We start from the raw sequence: 15,047 nt of genomic DNA, 5'->3' as shown, positions 1-15,047 counted from the left end.
GCAGACATTAAGATGGAGATGCTTTTAGTGCAGGTGTAACAGGCCAGTCAACATCAAAGAGTACACTGTGCACATCAGGATACCTAGCTGAAATACCAACCTAAGCTGGGTTCGAACCAGCGACCCTCTGATTACAGGCACACAGGATTAGCACACTGAGCCACCCGTTGCTGTGGATTAAATGGCTGAGATTGGTTGGTACCATTCTACCTGATGTGGTAACTCATTTTAGCTGAATAAGCCTAGTTTGGTCTTAGACGTATATAGACAGTGGCCGTAGCAGTCCCGTTTGACCGATCGACACAAAATTTGTATGGTATCTCTGCGGTACAGTCCTACATCAGTGAGCCAAATTTGGTAATGATTCGCTGAAGCAGCCCTGAGATGTATCTGTCTGATTGAAATGGGTGAGGCACCAGTACAGTCAGGGTGTGGCTGGTGGCTGTACCTTACCGAAAGTTTAAGTTTTTTCTCTAAATCTTTAAAAGGACTGTCTCCTGGTTTGAATGACAACAGATTTATGTATGTTGGGCAAAAAGCCTACGAGTTTAACAAAATAACCTATTTTCAAACAACTATAAATCATGCAAAAAGGCAAAGATGTAGAACCAAGTTCTATATGCAGTTGAAATTCGTCAGGACATATTCAATTGGCCTGGCAATAACTTTCAACTGTAGGCTTGACAGGTCTGGAGATATAGGCAGAAATGCAAATCAGGGAGCTGTAGCGCCCCCATCTGACTGACTGGGACGGGTCAGTGAGACTGAGTAGTGGGTAGGAATAGGAATCTGGTTGCCAAATTTGGTCAGACTAGGACTTACGGTTTAGGCTGGGCATTCAGTTTTAGGGAAGAAAAATAATTATTGTTCAACCCTCTGTAGTAGTGCCTGAGCACGTCTTAATTAACAATAATAGAAGCTTCATTGATCCTCGTGGGGAAAATGCCTTTAAGTCTCACAGCTCACTACACGGAGGGTATGCTGTGCACGTCGGGCTGCCTAGCTCGAGTACCCACCGAAGCTGGGTTCGAACCTGCGACCCTCCGATTACAAGCATACAAGTTTAGCCCACTGAGCCACCCGCTGCTGTGAGTAAAATGGGTGGGATCAGTAGACACCTTCCTACCTGATCTGGTAACTCATTTTACCTCAATGAGCCTAGGTGGGTCTTAGATGTATATAGACAGTGGCGTAGCGCTCCTGATTGACCGATCGACACGAAATTTGGAGGGTCTCTCTGTGGTACAGTCCTACATCAGTGAGCCAAATTTTGTAATGATTGGCTGAAGAATTCCTGAGATATAGCTGTCTGATTGAAATGGGCAAGACATCTGTACAGTCAGGGTGTGGCTGGTGGCTGTATCTTACCGAAAGTTTAAGTTTTTTCTGTAAATCTTTAAAAGGACTGTCTCCTGATTTGAATGACATCAGATTTATGGATGTTAGGCGAAAATCCTAGGAGGTTAACAAAAAAACCTGTTTTCAAAACATCTGTAAATCATGCAAGAAGGCAAAGATGTAGAACCAAGATCTATATGCAGTTTGATTTGTCAGGACATAGTGAATTGGACTGGCAATAAATTTCAACTGTAGGCTTGACAGGTCTGTAGATATAGGCAGAAATGCAAATCGGGGTGCTGTAGCGCCCCCATCTGACTGACTGGGATGGGTCAGTGGGACTGAGTAGTGGGTAGGAATAGGAATCTTGTTGCCAAATTTGGTCAGTCTAGGACTTACGGTTTAGGCTGGGCATTCAGTTTTAGGGAAGAAAAATAATTATTGTTCAACCCTCTGAAGTAGTGCCTGAGCATGTCTAACTTAAGAATAATATAAGCTTCATTGATCATCGTGGGGAAAACGCCTTCACGTCTCCCCAGCTCACTTCACGGAGGGTATGCTGTGCACATCGGGCTGCCTAGCTCGAGTACCCACCAAAGCTGGGTTCGAACCTGCGACCCTCTGATTACAAGCATACAAGTTTAGCCCACTGAGCCACCCGTTGCTGTGGTTAAAGCAGGTGAGATCGGTAGACACCTTCCTACCTGATCTGGTAACTCATTTGAGCTGAATTGGCCTAGGTTGGTCTTAGTAATATAAAAACAGTGGCCATAGCCACTGTTTACAGGGTAGGCTGAGGGTCAGAGGACAAATGTACCAGCTAAATTTGATTTAGATTGGTCATCATTAAGCCAGTCAAATTGCTGCTTGATTTTGATTGGCCGATGGCGGCCACTGTTTCAGGACTCATGACTGCCATTGTATGTGACTGACCTCAGGCTGCGTCCTAGTACATACCTTCCAAATTTCAGTTGGATTGGCCGAGGCAGTCAGAAGATATTGGCAGTTTTTAGTTGTAGCGCCCCCTATGGACGAAATGCGGCCCGCCTTGCACCGTGCCCCCAAAATGGTGTAGGGAGGTAGGATTTCAAATTTGGGCAAGGTAGGCCAAGGCACGGCCAAGTTATAGTAGTCAGACCACAATGTGTCAAATTTAGATATTGTTTGGGCTAGGCTAATGGCCGTAGGACATAGAAATGTCTGAAATTTGTGGATGATTCTTGATCAGCTCAGAGTTCTGATTCGTTTGACACCTCATTTGTCTGATTTGGTAGGACAAGCTAGGACTGTAAGAAAAAAGTATGATTTGCAAAATATGCAAATTAGCAAAAAATCTAAGTAGGCGGAGCTTCATGGTCCCATTGACTTTTTGGTAGGGCATGGCTGTCTGTATCAGCAGAAAAAAGAATTTCGGTTGTAGGACAAACAGGACAGGAGATATCGACGGAAACATGTTGGGGGGCGCTACGGCGCCCCCCATTGGCTGAGTCGGACGGGTCGGACAACCTGAGTAGTGGGTAGGAATTCCAATCATCCTACCAAATTTGGTCGGCCTAGGACTTACGGTTTAGGCTGGGCATTCAGTTTTAGGGAAGAAAAATAATAATAATAATAATAATAATAATAATAATAATAATCTTAACAAAAACAATAAGGTTCCATAGCACTACGTGCTTTGGACCCTTAACTAGAAACTGCAAGCAGTTACGAAAGGGTCCAAAGAGCAGGACAATCGGACTGGTCGGACAGTAGAGGAATAACGGCAGAGAACCGGCAGCCAGGGTAGTAGAAAGTGAGACAGAATTAGACTGCCATAACAGGATAGGAGATGTAGGACAGAGCAGGACGGTCTCAGTAGTAGGCAGACATTATGATGGAGATGCATTTAGTGCAGGTGTAACAGGCCAGTCAACATCAGAGAGTACACTGTGCACATCAGGATACCTAGCTGAAATACCAAAATACTAAGCTGGGTTCGATCCGGCGACCCTCTGATTACAGGAACACAGGATTAGCACACTGAGCCACCCGCTGCTGTGGTTAGAACTGGTCAGATCGGTAGACACCTTCCAACCTGATCTGGTAACTCGTTTTAGCTAAATGAGCCTAGGTTGGTCTTAGATGTATATAGACAGTGGCGTAGCGCTCCCGATTGACCGATTGACACGAAATTTGCAAGGTATCTCTGTGGTACAGTCCTACATCAGTGAGCCATATTTTGTAATGATTCGCTGAAGCAGCCCTGACATATATCTGTCTGATTGAAATGGGCGAGGCACCAGTACAGTCAGGGTGTGGCTGGTGGCTGTATCTTACCGAAAGTTTAAGTTTTTTCTCTAAATCTTTAAAAGGACTGTCTCCTGGTTTGAATGACATCAGATTTATGGATGTTGGGCGAAAATCGGAGGAGGTTAACAAAATAACCTGTTTTCAAACAACTATAAATCATGCAAAAAGGCAAAGATGGAGAACCAAGTTCTATATGCAGTTGAAATTCGTCATGACATAGTGAACTGGACTGGCAATAAATTTCAACTGTTGGCTTGACAGGTCTGTAGATATAGGCAGAAATGCAAATCGGGGTGCTGTAGCGCCCCCATCTGACTGACTGGGACGGGTCAGTGAGACTCAGTAGTGGGTAGGAATAGTAATCTTGTTGCCAAATTTGGTCAGTCTAAGACTTACGGTTTAGGCTGGGCATTAAGTTTTAGGGAAGAAAAATAATTATTGTTAAACCCTCTGTAGTAGTGCCTGAGCACGTCTAAATTAACAATAATAGAAGTTTCATTGATCCTTGTGGGGAAAACGCCTTCACGTCTCCCCAGCTCACTTCACGGAGAGTATGCTGCGCACATCGGGCTGCCTAGCTTGAGTACCCACCGAAGCCGGGTTCGAACCTGCGACCCTCTGATTACAAGCATACAAGTTTAGCCCACTGAGCCACCCGCTGCTGTGAGTAAAATGGGTGCGATCAGTAGACACCTTCCTACCTGATCTGGTAACTCATTTTACCTCAATGAGCCTAGGTGGGTCTTAGATGTATATAGACAGTGGCGTAGCGCTCCCGATTGACCGATCGACACGAAATTAGGAGGTTCTCTCTGAGGTACAGTCCTACATCAGTGAGCCATATTTTGTAATGATTGGCTGAAGCATTCCTGAGATATAGCTGTCTGATTGAAATGGGCAAGACAACAGTACAGTCAGGGTGTGGCTGGTGGCTGTATCTTACCGAAAGTTTAAGTTTTTTCTCTAAATCTTTAAAAGTACTGTCTCCTGGTTTGAATGACATCAGATTTATGGATGTTGGGCGAAAATCGGAGGAGGTTTACAAAATAACCTGTTTTCAAACAACTATAAATCATGCAAAAAGGCAAAGATGTAGAACCAAGGTCTATATGCAGTTGAAATTCGTCATGACATAGTGAATTGGACTGGCAATAAATTTCAACTGTTGGCTTGACAGGTCTGTAGATATAGGCAGAAATGCAAATCGGGGTGCTGTAGCGCCCCCATCTGACTGACTGGGACGGGTCAGTGGGACTGAGTAGTGGGTAGTAATAGGAATCTTGTTGCCAAATTTGGTCAGTCTAGGACTTACGGTTTAGGCTGGGCATTCAGTTTTAGGGAAGAAAAATAATTATTGTTCAACCCCCTGGAGTAGTGCCTGAGCACGTCTGAATTAACAATAATAGAAGTTTCATTGATCCTCGTGGGGAAAATGCCTTTACGTCTCCACAGCTCACTTCACGGAGGGTATGCTGTGCACATCGGGCTGCCTAGCTCGAGTACCCACCGAAGCTGGGTTCGAACCTGCGACCCTCTGATTACAAGCATACAAGTTTAGCCCACTGAGCCACCCATTGCTGTGGTTAAAACGGGTGAAATTGGTAGACACCTTCCAACCTGATCTGGTAACTCGTTTTAGCTCAATGAGCCTAGGTGGGTCTTAGAAGTATATAGACAGTGGCGTAGCGCTCCCAATTGACCGATCGACACGAAATTTGGAGGGTCTCTCTGTGGTACAGTCCTACATCAGTTAGCCAAATTTTGTAATGATTGGCTGAAGCATTCCTGAGATATAGCTGTCTGATTGAAATGGGCAAGACAACAGTACAGTCAGGGTGTGGCTGGTGGCTGTATCTTACCGAAAGTTTAAGTTTTTTCTCTAAATCTTTAAAAAGACTGTCTCCTGGTTTGAATGACACCAGATTTATGTATGTTGGGCGAAAATCCGAGGAGGTTAACAAAATAACCTGTTTTCAAACAACTATAAATCATGAAAAAAGGCAAAGATGTAGAACCAAGTTCTATATGCAGTTGAAATTCGTCATGACATAGTGAATTGGACTGGCAATAAATTTCAACTGTTGGCTTGACAGGTCTGTAGATATAGGCATAAATGCAAATCGGGGTGCTGTAGCGCCCCCATCTGACTGACTGGGACGGGTCAGTGAGACTGAGTAGTGGGTAGGAATTGTAATCATGTTGCCAAATTTGGTCAGTCTAGGACTTACGGTTTAGGCTGGGCATTCAGTTTTAGGGAAGAAAAATAATTATTGTTCAACCCTCTGTAGTAGTGCCTGAGCACGTCTAAATTAACAATAATGGAAGTTTCATTGATCCTTGTGGGGAAAACGCCTTCACGTCTCCCCAGCTCACTTCACGGAGAGTATGCTGTGCACATCGGGCTGCCTAGCTCGAGTACCCACCGAAGCTGGGTTCGAACCTGCGACCCTCTGATTACAAGCATACAAGTTTAGCCCACTGAGCCACCCGCTGCTGTGAGTAAAATGGGTGTGATCAGTAGACACCTTCCTACCTGATCTGGTAACTCATTTTACCTCAATGAGCCTAGGTGGGTCTTAGATGTATATAGACAGTGGCGTAGCGCTCCTGATTGACCGATCGACACAAAATTTGGAGGGTCTCTCTGTGGTACAGTCCTACATCAGTGAGCCAAATTTTGTAATGATTGGCTGAAGAATTCCTGAGATATAGCTGTCTGATTGAAATGGGCAAGACATCAGTACAGTCAGGGTGTGGCTGGTGGCTGTATCTTACCGAAAGTTTAAGTTTTTTCTGTAAATCTTTAAAAGGACTGTCTCCTGATTTGAATGACATCAGATTTATGGATGTTAGGCGAAAATCCTAGGAGGTTAACAAAAAAACCTGTTTTCAAAACATCTGTAAATCATGCAAGAAGGCAAAGATGTAGAACCAAGATCTATATGCAGTTTGATTTGTCAGGACATAGTGAATTGGACTGGCAATAAATTTCAACTGTAGGCTTGACAGGTCTGTAGATATAGGCAGAAATGCAAATCGGGGTGCTGTAGCGCCCCCATCTGACTGACTGGGATGGGTCAGTGGGACTTAGTAGTGGGTAGGAATAGGAATCTTGTTGCCAAATTTGGTCAGTCTAGGACTTACGGTTTAGGCTGGGCATTCAGTTTTAAGGAAGAAAAATAATTATTGTTCAACCCTCTGAAGTAGTGCCTGAGCATGTCTAACTTAAGAATAATATAAGCTTCATTGATCATCGTGGGGAAAACGCCTTCACGTCTCCCCAGCTCACTTCACGGAGGGTATGCTGTGCACATCGGGCTGCCTAGCTCGAGTACCCACCGAAGCTGGGTTCGAACCTGCGACCCTCTGATTACAAGCATACAAGTTTAGCCCACTGAGCCACCCGTTGCTGTGGTTAAAGCAGGTGAGATCGGTAGACACCTTCCTACCTGATCTGGTAACTCATTTGAGCTGAATTGGCCTAGGTTGGTCTTAGTAATATAAAAACAGTGGCCATAGCCACTGTTTACAGGGTAGGCTGATGGTCAGAGGACAAATGTACCAGCTAAATTTGATTTAGATTGGTCATCATTAAGCCAGTCAAATTGCTGCTTGATTTTGATTGGCCGATGGCGGCCACTGTTTCAGGACTCATGACTGCCATTGTATGTGACTGACCTCAGGCTGCGTCCTAGTACATACCTTCCAAATTTCAGTTGGATTGGCCGAGGCAGTCAGAAGATATTGGCAGTTTTTAGTTGTAGCGCCCCCTATGGACGAAATGCGGCCCGCCTTGCACCGTGCCCCCAAAATGGTGTACGGAGGTAGGATTTCAAATTTGGTCAAGGTAGGCCAAGGCACGGCCAAGTTATAGTAGTCAGACCACAATGTGTCAAATTTAGATATTGTTTGGGCTAGGCTAATGGCTGTAGGACATAGAAATGTCTGAAATTTGTGGATGATTCTTGATCAGCTCAGAGTTCTGATTCGTTTGACACCTCATTTGTCTGATTTGGTAGGACAAGCTAGGACTGTAAGAAAAAAGTATGATTTGCAAAATATGCAAATTAGCAAAAAATCTAAGTAGGCGAAGCTTCATGGTCCCATTGACTTTTTGGTAGGGCATGGCTGTCTGTATCAGCAGAAAAAAGAATTTCGGTTGTAGGACAAACAGGACAGGAGATATCGACGGAAACATGTTGGGGGGCGCTACGGCGCCCCCCATTGGCTGAGTCGGATGGGTCGGACAACCTAAGTAGTGGGTAGGAATTCCAATCATCCTACCAAATTTGGTCGGCCTAGGACTTACGGTTTAGGCTGGGCATTCAGTTTTAGGGAAGAAAAATAATAATAAAAATAATTATTGTTCAACCCTCTGAAGTAGTGCCTGAGCATGTCTAACTTAAGAATAATATAAGCTTCATTGATCATCGTGGGGAAAACGCCTTCACGTCTCCCCAGCTCACTTCACGGAGGGTATGCTGTGCACATCGGGCTGCCTAGCTCGAGTACCCACCGAAGCTGGGTTCGAACCTGCGACCCTCTGATTACAAGCATACAAGTTTAGCCCACTGAGCCACCCGTTGCTGTGGTTAAAGCAGGTGAGATCGGTAGACACCTTCCTACCTGATCTGGTAACTCATTTGAGCTGAATTGGCCTAGGTTGGTCTTAGTAATATAAAAACAGTGGCCATAGCCACTGTTTACAGGGTAGGCTGATGGTCAGAGGACAAATGTACCAGCTAAATTTGATTTAGATTGGTCATCATTAAGCCAGTCAAATTGCTGCTTGATTTTGATTGGCCGATGGCGGCCACTGTTTCAGGACTCATGACTGCCATTGTATGTGACTGACCTCAGGCTGCGTCCTAGTACATACCTTCCAAATTTCAGTTGGATTGGCCGAGGCAGTCAGAAGATATTGGCAGTTTTTAGTTGTAGCGCCCCCTATGGACGAAATGCGGCCCGCCTTGCACCGTGCCCCCAAAATGGTGTACGGAGGTAGGATTTCAAATTTGGTCAAGGTAGGCCAAGGCACGGCCAAGTTATAGTAGTCAGACCACAATGTGTCAAATTTAGATATTGTTTGGGCTAGGCTAATGGCTGTAGGACATAGAAATGTCTGAAATTTGTGGATGATTCTTGATCAGCTCAGAGTTCTGATTCGTTTGACACCTCATTTGTCTGATTTGGTAGGACAAGCTAGGACTGTAAGAAAAAAGTATGATTTGCAAAATATGCAAATTAGCAAAAAATCTAAGTAGGCGAAGCTTCATGGTCCCATTGACTTTTTGGTAGGGCATGGCTGTCTGTATCAGCAGAAAAAAGAATTTCGGTTGTAGGACAAACAGGACAGGAGATATCGACGGAAACATGTTGGGGGGCGCTACGGCGCCCCCCATTGGCTGAGTCGGATGGGTCGGACAACCTAAGTAGTGGGTAGGAATTCCAATCATCCTACCAAATTTGGTCGGCCTAGGACTTACGGTTTAGGCTGGGCATTCAGTTTTAGGGAAGAAAAATAATAATAACTAGAAACTGCAGGCAGTTACGAAAGGGTCCAAAGCGCAGGACGATCGGACTGGTAGGACAGTAGAGGAATAACGGCAGAGAACCGGCGGCAAGGGTAGTAGAAAGTGAGACAGAATTAGACTGCCATAACATTATAGGACAGAGCAGGACGGTCTCAGTAGTAGGCAGACATTACGATGTAGATGCTTTTAGTGCAGGTGTAACAGGCCAGTAAACATCAGAGAGTACACTGTGCACATCAGGATACCTAGCTGAAACACCAACCTAAGCTGGGTTCGAACCAGCGACCCTCTGATTACAGGCACACAGGATTAGCACACTGAGCCACCCGCTGCTGTTGGTAAAATGAGTGAGATCAGTAGACACCTTCCTACCTGATCTGGTAACTCATTATACAGTAGCTTAATTAGACTAGGTCGGTTTTAGACATATATGGACAGTGGCTATAGCGCTCCCGTTTGACCTATTGACACAAAATTTCAAGGGTCTCTCTGCGGTACAGTCATACATCAGTGAGCCAAATTTTGTAATGATTGGCTGAAGCATCCCTGAGATATAGCTGTCTGATTGAAATGGGCAAGACAACAGTACAGTCAGGGTGTGGCTGGTGGCTGTATCTTACTGAAAGTTTAAGTTTTTTCTCTAAATCTTTAAAAGGACTGTCTCCTGGTTTTAATGACACCAGATTTATGTATGTTGGGCGAAAATCCTACGAGGTTAACAAAATAACCTATTTTCAAACAACTATAAATCATGCAAAAAGGCAAAGATGTAGAACCAAGTTCTATATGCAGTTGAAATTAGTCATGACATAGTGAATTGGACTGGCAATAAATTTCAACTGTAGGCTTGACAGTTCTGTAGATATAGGCGTAAATGCAAATCGGGGTGCTGTAGCGCCCCCCTCTGACTGACTGCGACGGGTCAGTGGGACTGAGTAGTGGGTAGGAATAGGAATCTTGTTGCCAAATTTGGTCAGTCTAGGACTTACGGTTTAGGCTGGGCATTCAGTTGTAGGGAAGAAAAATAATTATTGTTCAACCCTATGAAGGAGTCCCTGAGCCCGTCTAAATTATAAAAAAAGAAGCTTCATTAATACACATCTCCCCAGCTCACTTTATGGAGGGTATGCTGTGCACATCGGGATGCGTAGCTCGAGTACCCACCGAAGCTGGGTTCGAACCTGCAACCCTCTGATTACAAGCATACAAGTTTAGCCCACTGAGCCACCCACTGCCGTGGGCAAAATGGGTGAGATCGGTAGACACCTTCCTACCTGATCTGGTAACTCATTTTAGCTCAATGAGCCTAGGTGGGTCTTAGACACATACAGACAGTGGCCGTAGCTTTACCGTTTGACCGATCAACACAAAATTTGTATGGTATCTCTGCGGTACAGCCATACATTTGCGAGAGAAATTTTGTAATGATTGGCTGAAGCATCCTTGAGATATAGCTGTCTGATTGAAATAGGCGAGGTACCAGTACAGTCAGGGTGTGGCTGGTGGCTGTACCTTGCCGAAAGTTTAAGTTTTTTTCTGTAAGTCTTTAAAAGGACTGTTTCCTGATTATAAAGACAGCAGATTTATGTAGGTTCGGTGAAAATCCTTGCAGTTTAATGAAATAACCTGTTTTCAAAGAACTATAAATCATGCAAAAACACAAAGATGCAGAACCAAGTTCTATACGTTGTCAGGTTTGACATGACGTTGTGAATTCGATTGGCAATAAATTTCAACTGTAGGCTTGACAGTTCTGTAGATATAGGCAGAAATGCAAATCAGACTGCTGTAGCGCCCCCATCTGACTGACTGGGACGGGTCATAGGGGCTGAGTAGTGGGTAGGAATAGGCATCTTGGTGCCAAATTTGGTCAGCCTAGGTCTTATGGTTTAGGCTGGGCATTCAGTTTTAGGGAAGAAAAATAATTATAATCTAACCGTTTTGAAGAGAGCCTGAGCCATTCTGAATGGCTGGTTTAAATAAAATTTTGTGTATTTTTTTTCCCTCATGTGGAAAACACCTTTACGTCTCCCCACTTGCTTTACGGAGAGCATGCTGCGCACATCGGGCTGTCTAGCTCGAGTACCCACCGAAGCTGGGTTCGAACCGGCGACCCTCTGATTACAAGCATGCAAGTTTAGCCCACTGAGCCACCCGCTGCTGTTGGTAAAATGGGTGAGATCGCTGGACACCTTCCTACCTGATCTGGTAACTCATTTTAGCTGAATTGGCCTAGGTTGGTCTTAGTAACATATGAACAGTGGCCGTAGCGCTCCCATTTGACCAATCGACACAAAATTTGGAGGGTCTCTCCGTGGTAGAGCCCTACAATAGTGAGAGAAATTTGGCAATGATTTGATGAAGAATGCCTTAGATATAGCTGTCTGATTGAAATGGACATGGCATCAGTATGGTCATGGTGTGGCTTTTGGCAGTACCTTACCGAAAGTTTAATTTTTTTTCTCTCAATATTTAAAAGGACTGTCTCCTGATTTTAAAGACAACAGACTTATGCAGGTGAGGTGAAAATCCTAGGAGGATAATGAAAAAGCCTGTTTTCAGAGAAATATAAATCATGCAAAAATGCAAAGATGTAGAACCAAGTGCTATATGCAGTTGGATTCAGCTGGACATAGTGAATTGGACTGGCAATAAAATTAAAGTGTAAGCTTGGCAGTTCTGGAGAAATAGGCAGAAATGCAGATGGGGGCGCTGTCACGCCCCCATCTGGCCTAATGAGATGTCCTTAACAGGGTGGGCTGAGGGTCAGAGCACAAATGTACCAGCTAAATTTGATTTGGATTGGTCATCATTAAGCCAGTCAAATTGCTGCTTGATTTTGATTGGCTGATGACGGCCACTGTTTCAGGACTTATGACTGTCATTGTAGGTGACTGACCTCAGGCTGGGACCTAGTACATATGGGCCAAATTTCACTTGGATTAGCCAAGGCAGTCAGGAGATATTGGCAGTTTTTAGTTGTAGCGCCCCCTATGGACGAAATGCGGACCGCTTTGGACGTTGTCCCCAGAATGCTGTACGGAGCTGGCATTTCAAATTTGGTCAACGTAGGCCAAGGCACGGCCAAGTTATAGCCATCAGACCAAAACAGGACAAATTTGGACATTGTTTCGGCGTGGCTAATGGCCGTACAATACAAAAATGTCTCAATTTTTTTAGAAATTCTTGATTAGCTCACAGTTCTGATTCGTTTGACAACTCATTTGTCTGATTTGGTAGGACAAGCTAGGACTTTAAGAGATAAGTAGTATTTGCAAAATATGCAAATTAGCAAAAAATCTAAGTAGGCGGAGCTTCATGGTCCCATTGACTTTTTGGTAGGGCATGGCTGTCTGTATAAGCAGAAAAAAGAATTTCGGTTGTAGGACAAACAGGACAGGAGATATCGACCGAAACGTGTTGGGGGGCGCTACGGCGCCCCCCTCTGGCTGAGTCGGACGGGTCGGACAACCTGAGTAGTGGGTAGGAATACCAATCATCGTACCAAGTTTGGTCAGCCTAGGACTTACGGTTTAGGCTGGGCATTCAGTTTTAGGGAAGAAAAATAATAAAAATAAAAATAACTAGAAACTGCAAGCAGTTACGAAAGGGTCCAAAGCGGAGGACGATCGGACTGGTAGGACAGTAGAGGAATAACAGCAGAGAACCGGTGGCCAGGGTAGTAGAAAGTCAGACAGAATTAGACTGCCATAACAGGATAGGCGATGTAGGACAGAGCTGGACGGTCTCAGTAGTTTGCAGACATTATGATGTAGATGCTTTTTGTGCAGGTGTAACAGGCCAGTCAACATCAGAGAGTACACTGTGCACATCAGGATACCTAGCTGAAATAGCATCCTAAGCTGGGTTCGAACCGGCGACCCTCTGATTACAGGCACACAGGATTAGCACACTGAGCCATCCGCTCCTGTGGGTAAGATGAGTGAGATCAGTAGACACCTTCCTACCTGATCTGGTAACTCATTATAGCTGAATTAGACTAGGTGAGGTTTAGACATATATGGACAGTGGCTATAGCGCTCCCGTTTGACCTATTGACACGAAAATTGGAGGGTCTCTCTGCGGTACAGCCTTTCATCCGAGATAGATATTTGGAAATGATTGGCTGAAGAGTGCATGATATATAGCTGTCTGATTGAAATGGACGTGGCACCAGTAGAGTCAGGGTGTGGCTGGTGGCCATACCTTACCAAAAGTTTCATTTTTTTCTCTAAATCTTTAAAAGGACTATCTTCTGATTTGAAGGACAACAGATGTATGTAGGTTTGTTGAAAATCAAAGGAGGTTAACAAGAAAAGCTGTTTTCAGACAAATATAATTTATGTAAAAACAGAAAGAGGGAGAACCAAGTTATATATGTTGTTAGATTAGTCATGACATAGTTAATTGTAGTCGCAATAAATTTCAACTGTAGGCTTGACAGGTCTGGAGATATAGGCAGAAATGCAAATCGGGGTGCTGTAGCGCCCCCATCTGACTGACTGGGACGGGTCAGTGGGACTTAGTAGTGGGTAGGAATAGGAATCTTGTTGCCAAATTTGGTCAGTCTAGGACTTACGGTTTAGGCTGGGCATTCAGTTTTAGGGAAGAAAAATAATTATTGTTCAACCCTCTGGAGTAGTGCCTGAGCACGTCTAAATTAACAATAATATAAGCTTCATTGATCATCGTGGGGAAAACGCCTTCACGTATCCCCAGCTCACTTCACGGAGGGTATGCTGTGCACATCGGGCTGCCTAGCTCGAGGACCCACCTAAGCTGGGTTCGAACCTGCGACCCTCTGATTACAAGCATACAAGTTTAGCCCACTGAGCCACCCGCTGCTGTTGGTAAAACTGGAGAGATCGCTGGACACCTTCCTACCTGATCTGGAAACTCATTGTACCTCAAGGAGCCTAGGTGGGTCTTAGATGTATATAGACAGTGGCGTAGCGCTCCTGATTGACCGATTGACACGAAGTTTGGAGGGTCTCTCTGTGGTTCAGTCCTACATCAGTGAGCCAAATTTTGTAATGATTGGATGAAGCATCCCTGAGATATAGCTGGCTGATTGAAATGGGCAAGACATCAGTACAGTCAGGGTGTGGCTGGTGGCTGTATCTTACCGAAAGTTTAAGATTTTTCTGTAAATCTTTAAAAGGACTGTCTCCTGATTTGAATGACACCAGATTTATGGATGTTAGTCGAAAATCCTAGGAGGTTAACAAAAAAACCTGTTTTCAAAACATCTGTAAATCATGCAAGAAGGCAAAGATGTAGAACCAAGGTCTATATGCAGTTTGATTCGTCAGGACATAGTGAATTGGACTGGCAATAAATTTCAACTGTAGGCTTGACAGGTCTGGAGATATAGGCAGAAATGCAAATCGGGGTGCTGTAGCGCCCCCATCTGACTGACTGGGACGGGTCAGTGGGACTGAGTAGTGGGTAGGAATAGGAATCTTGTTGCCAAATTTGGTCAGTCTAGGACTTACGGTTTAGGCTGGGCATTCAGTTTTAGGGAAGAAAAATAATTATTGTTCAACCCTCTGGAGTAGTGCCTGAGCACGTCTAAATTAACAATAATATAAGCTTCATTGATCATCGTGGGGAAAACGCCTTCACTTATTCCCAGCTCACTTCACGGAGGGTATGCTGTGCACATCGGGCTGCCTAGCTCGAGGACCCACCGAAGCTGGGTTCGAACCTGCGACCCTCTGATTACAAGCATACAAGTTTAGCCCACTGAGCCACCCGTTGCTGTGGTTAAAGCAGGTGAGATCAGTTGACACCTTCCTACCTGATCTGGTAACTCATTTGAGCTGAATTGGCCTAGGTTGGTCAGTAATATAAAAACAGTGGCCATAGCCACTGTTTACAGGGTAG

This window comes from Paramormyrops kingsleyae, chromosome 14 (genome assembly GCF_048594095.1).
Source record: "Paramormyrops kingsleyae isolate MSU_618 chromosome 14, PKINGS_0.4, whole genome shotgun sequence".
NCBI lineage: Eukaryota > Metazoa > Chordata > Actinopteri > Osteoglossiformes > Mormyridae > Paramormyrops > Paramormyrops kingsleyae.
Note: the sequence above shows the minus strand (reverse complement) of the source record.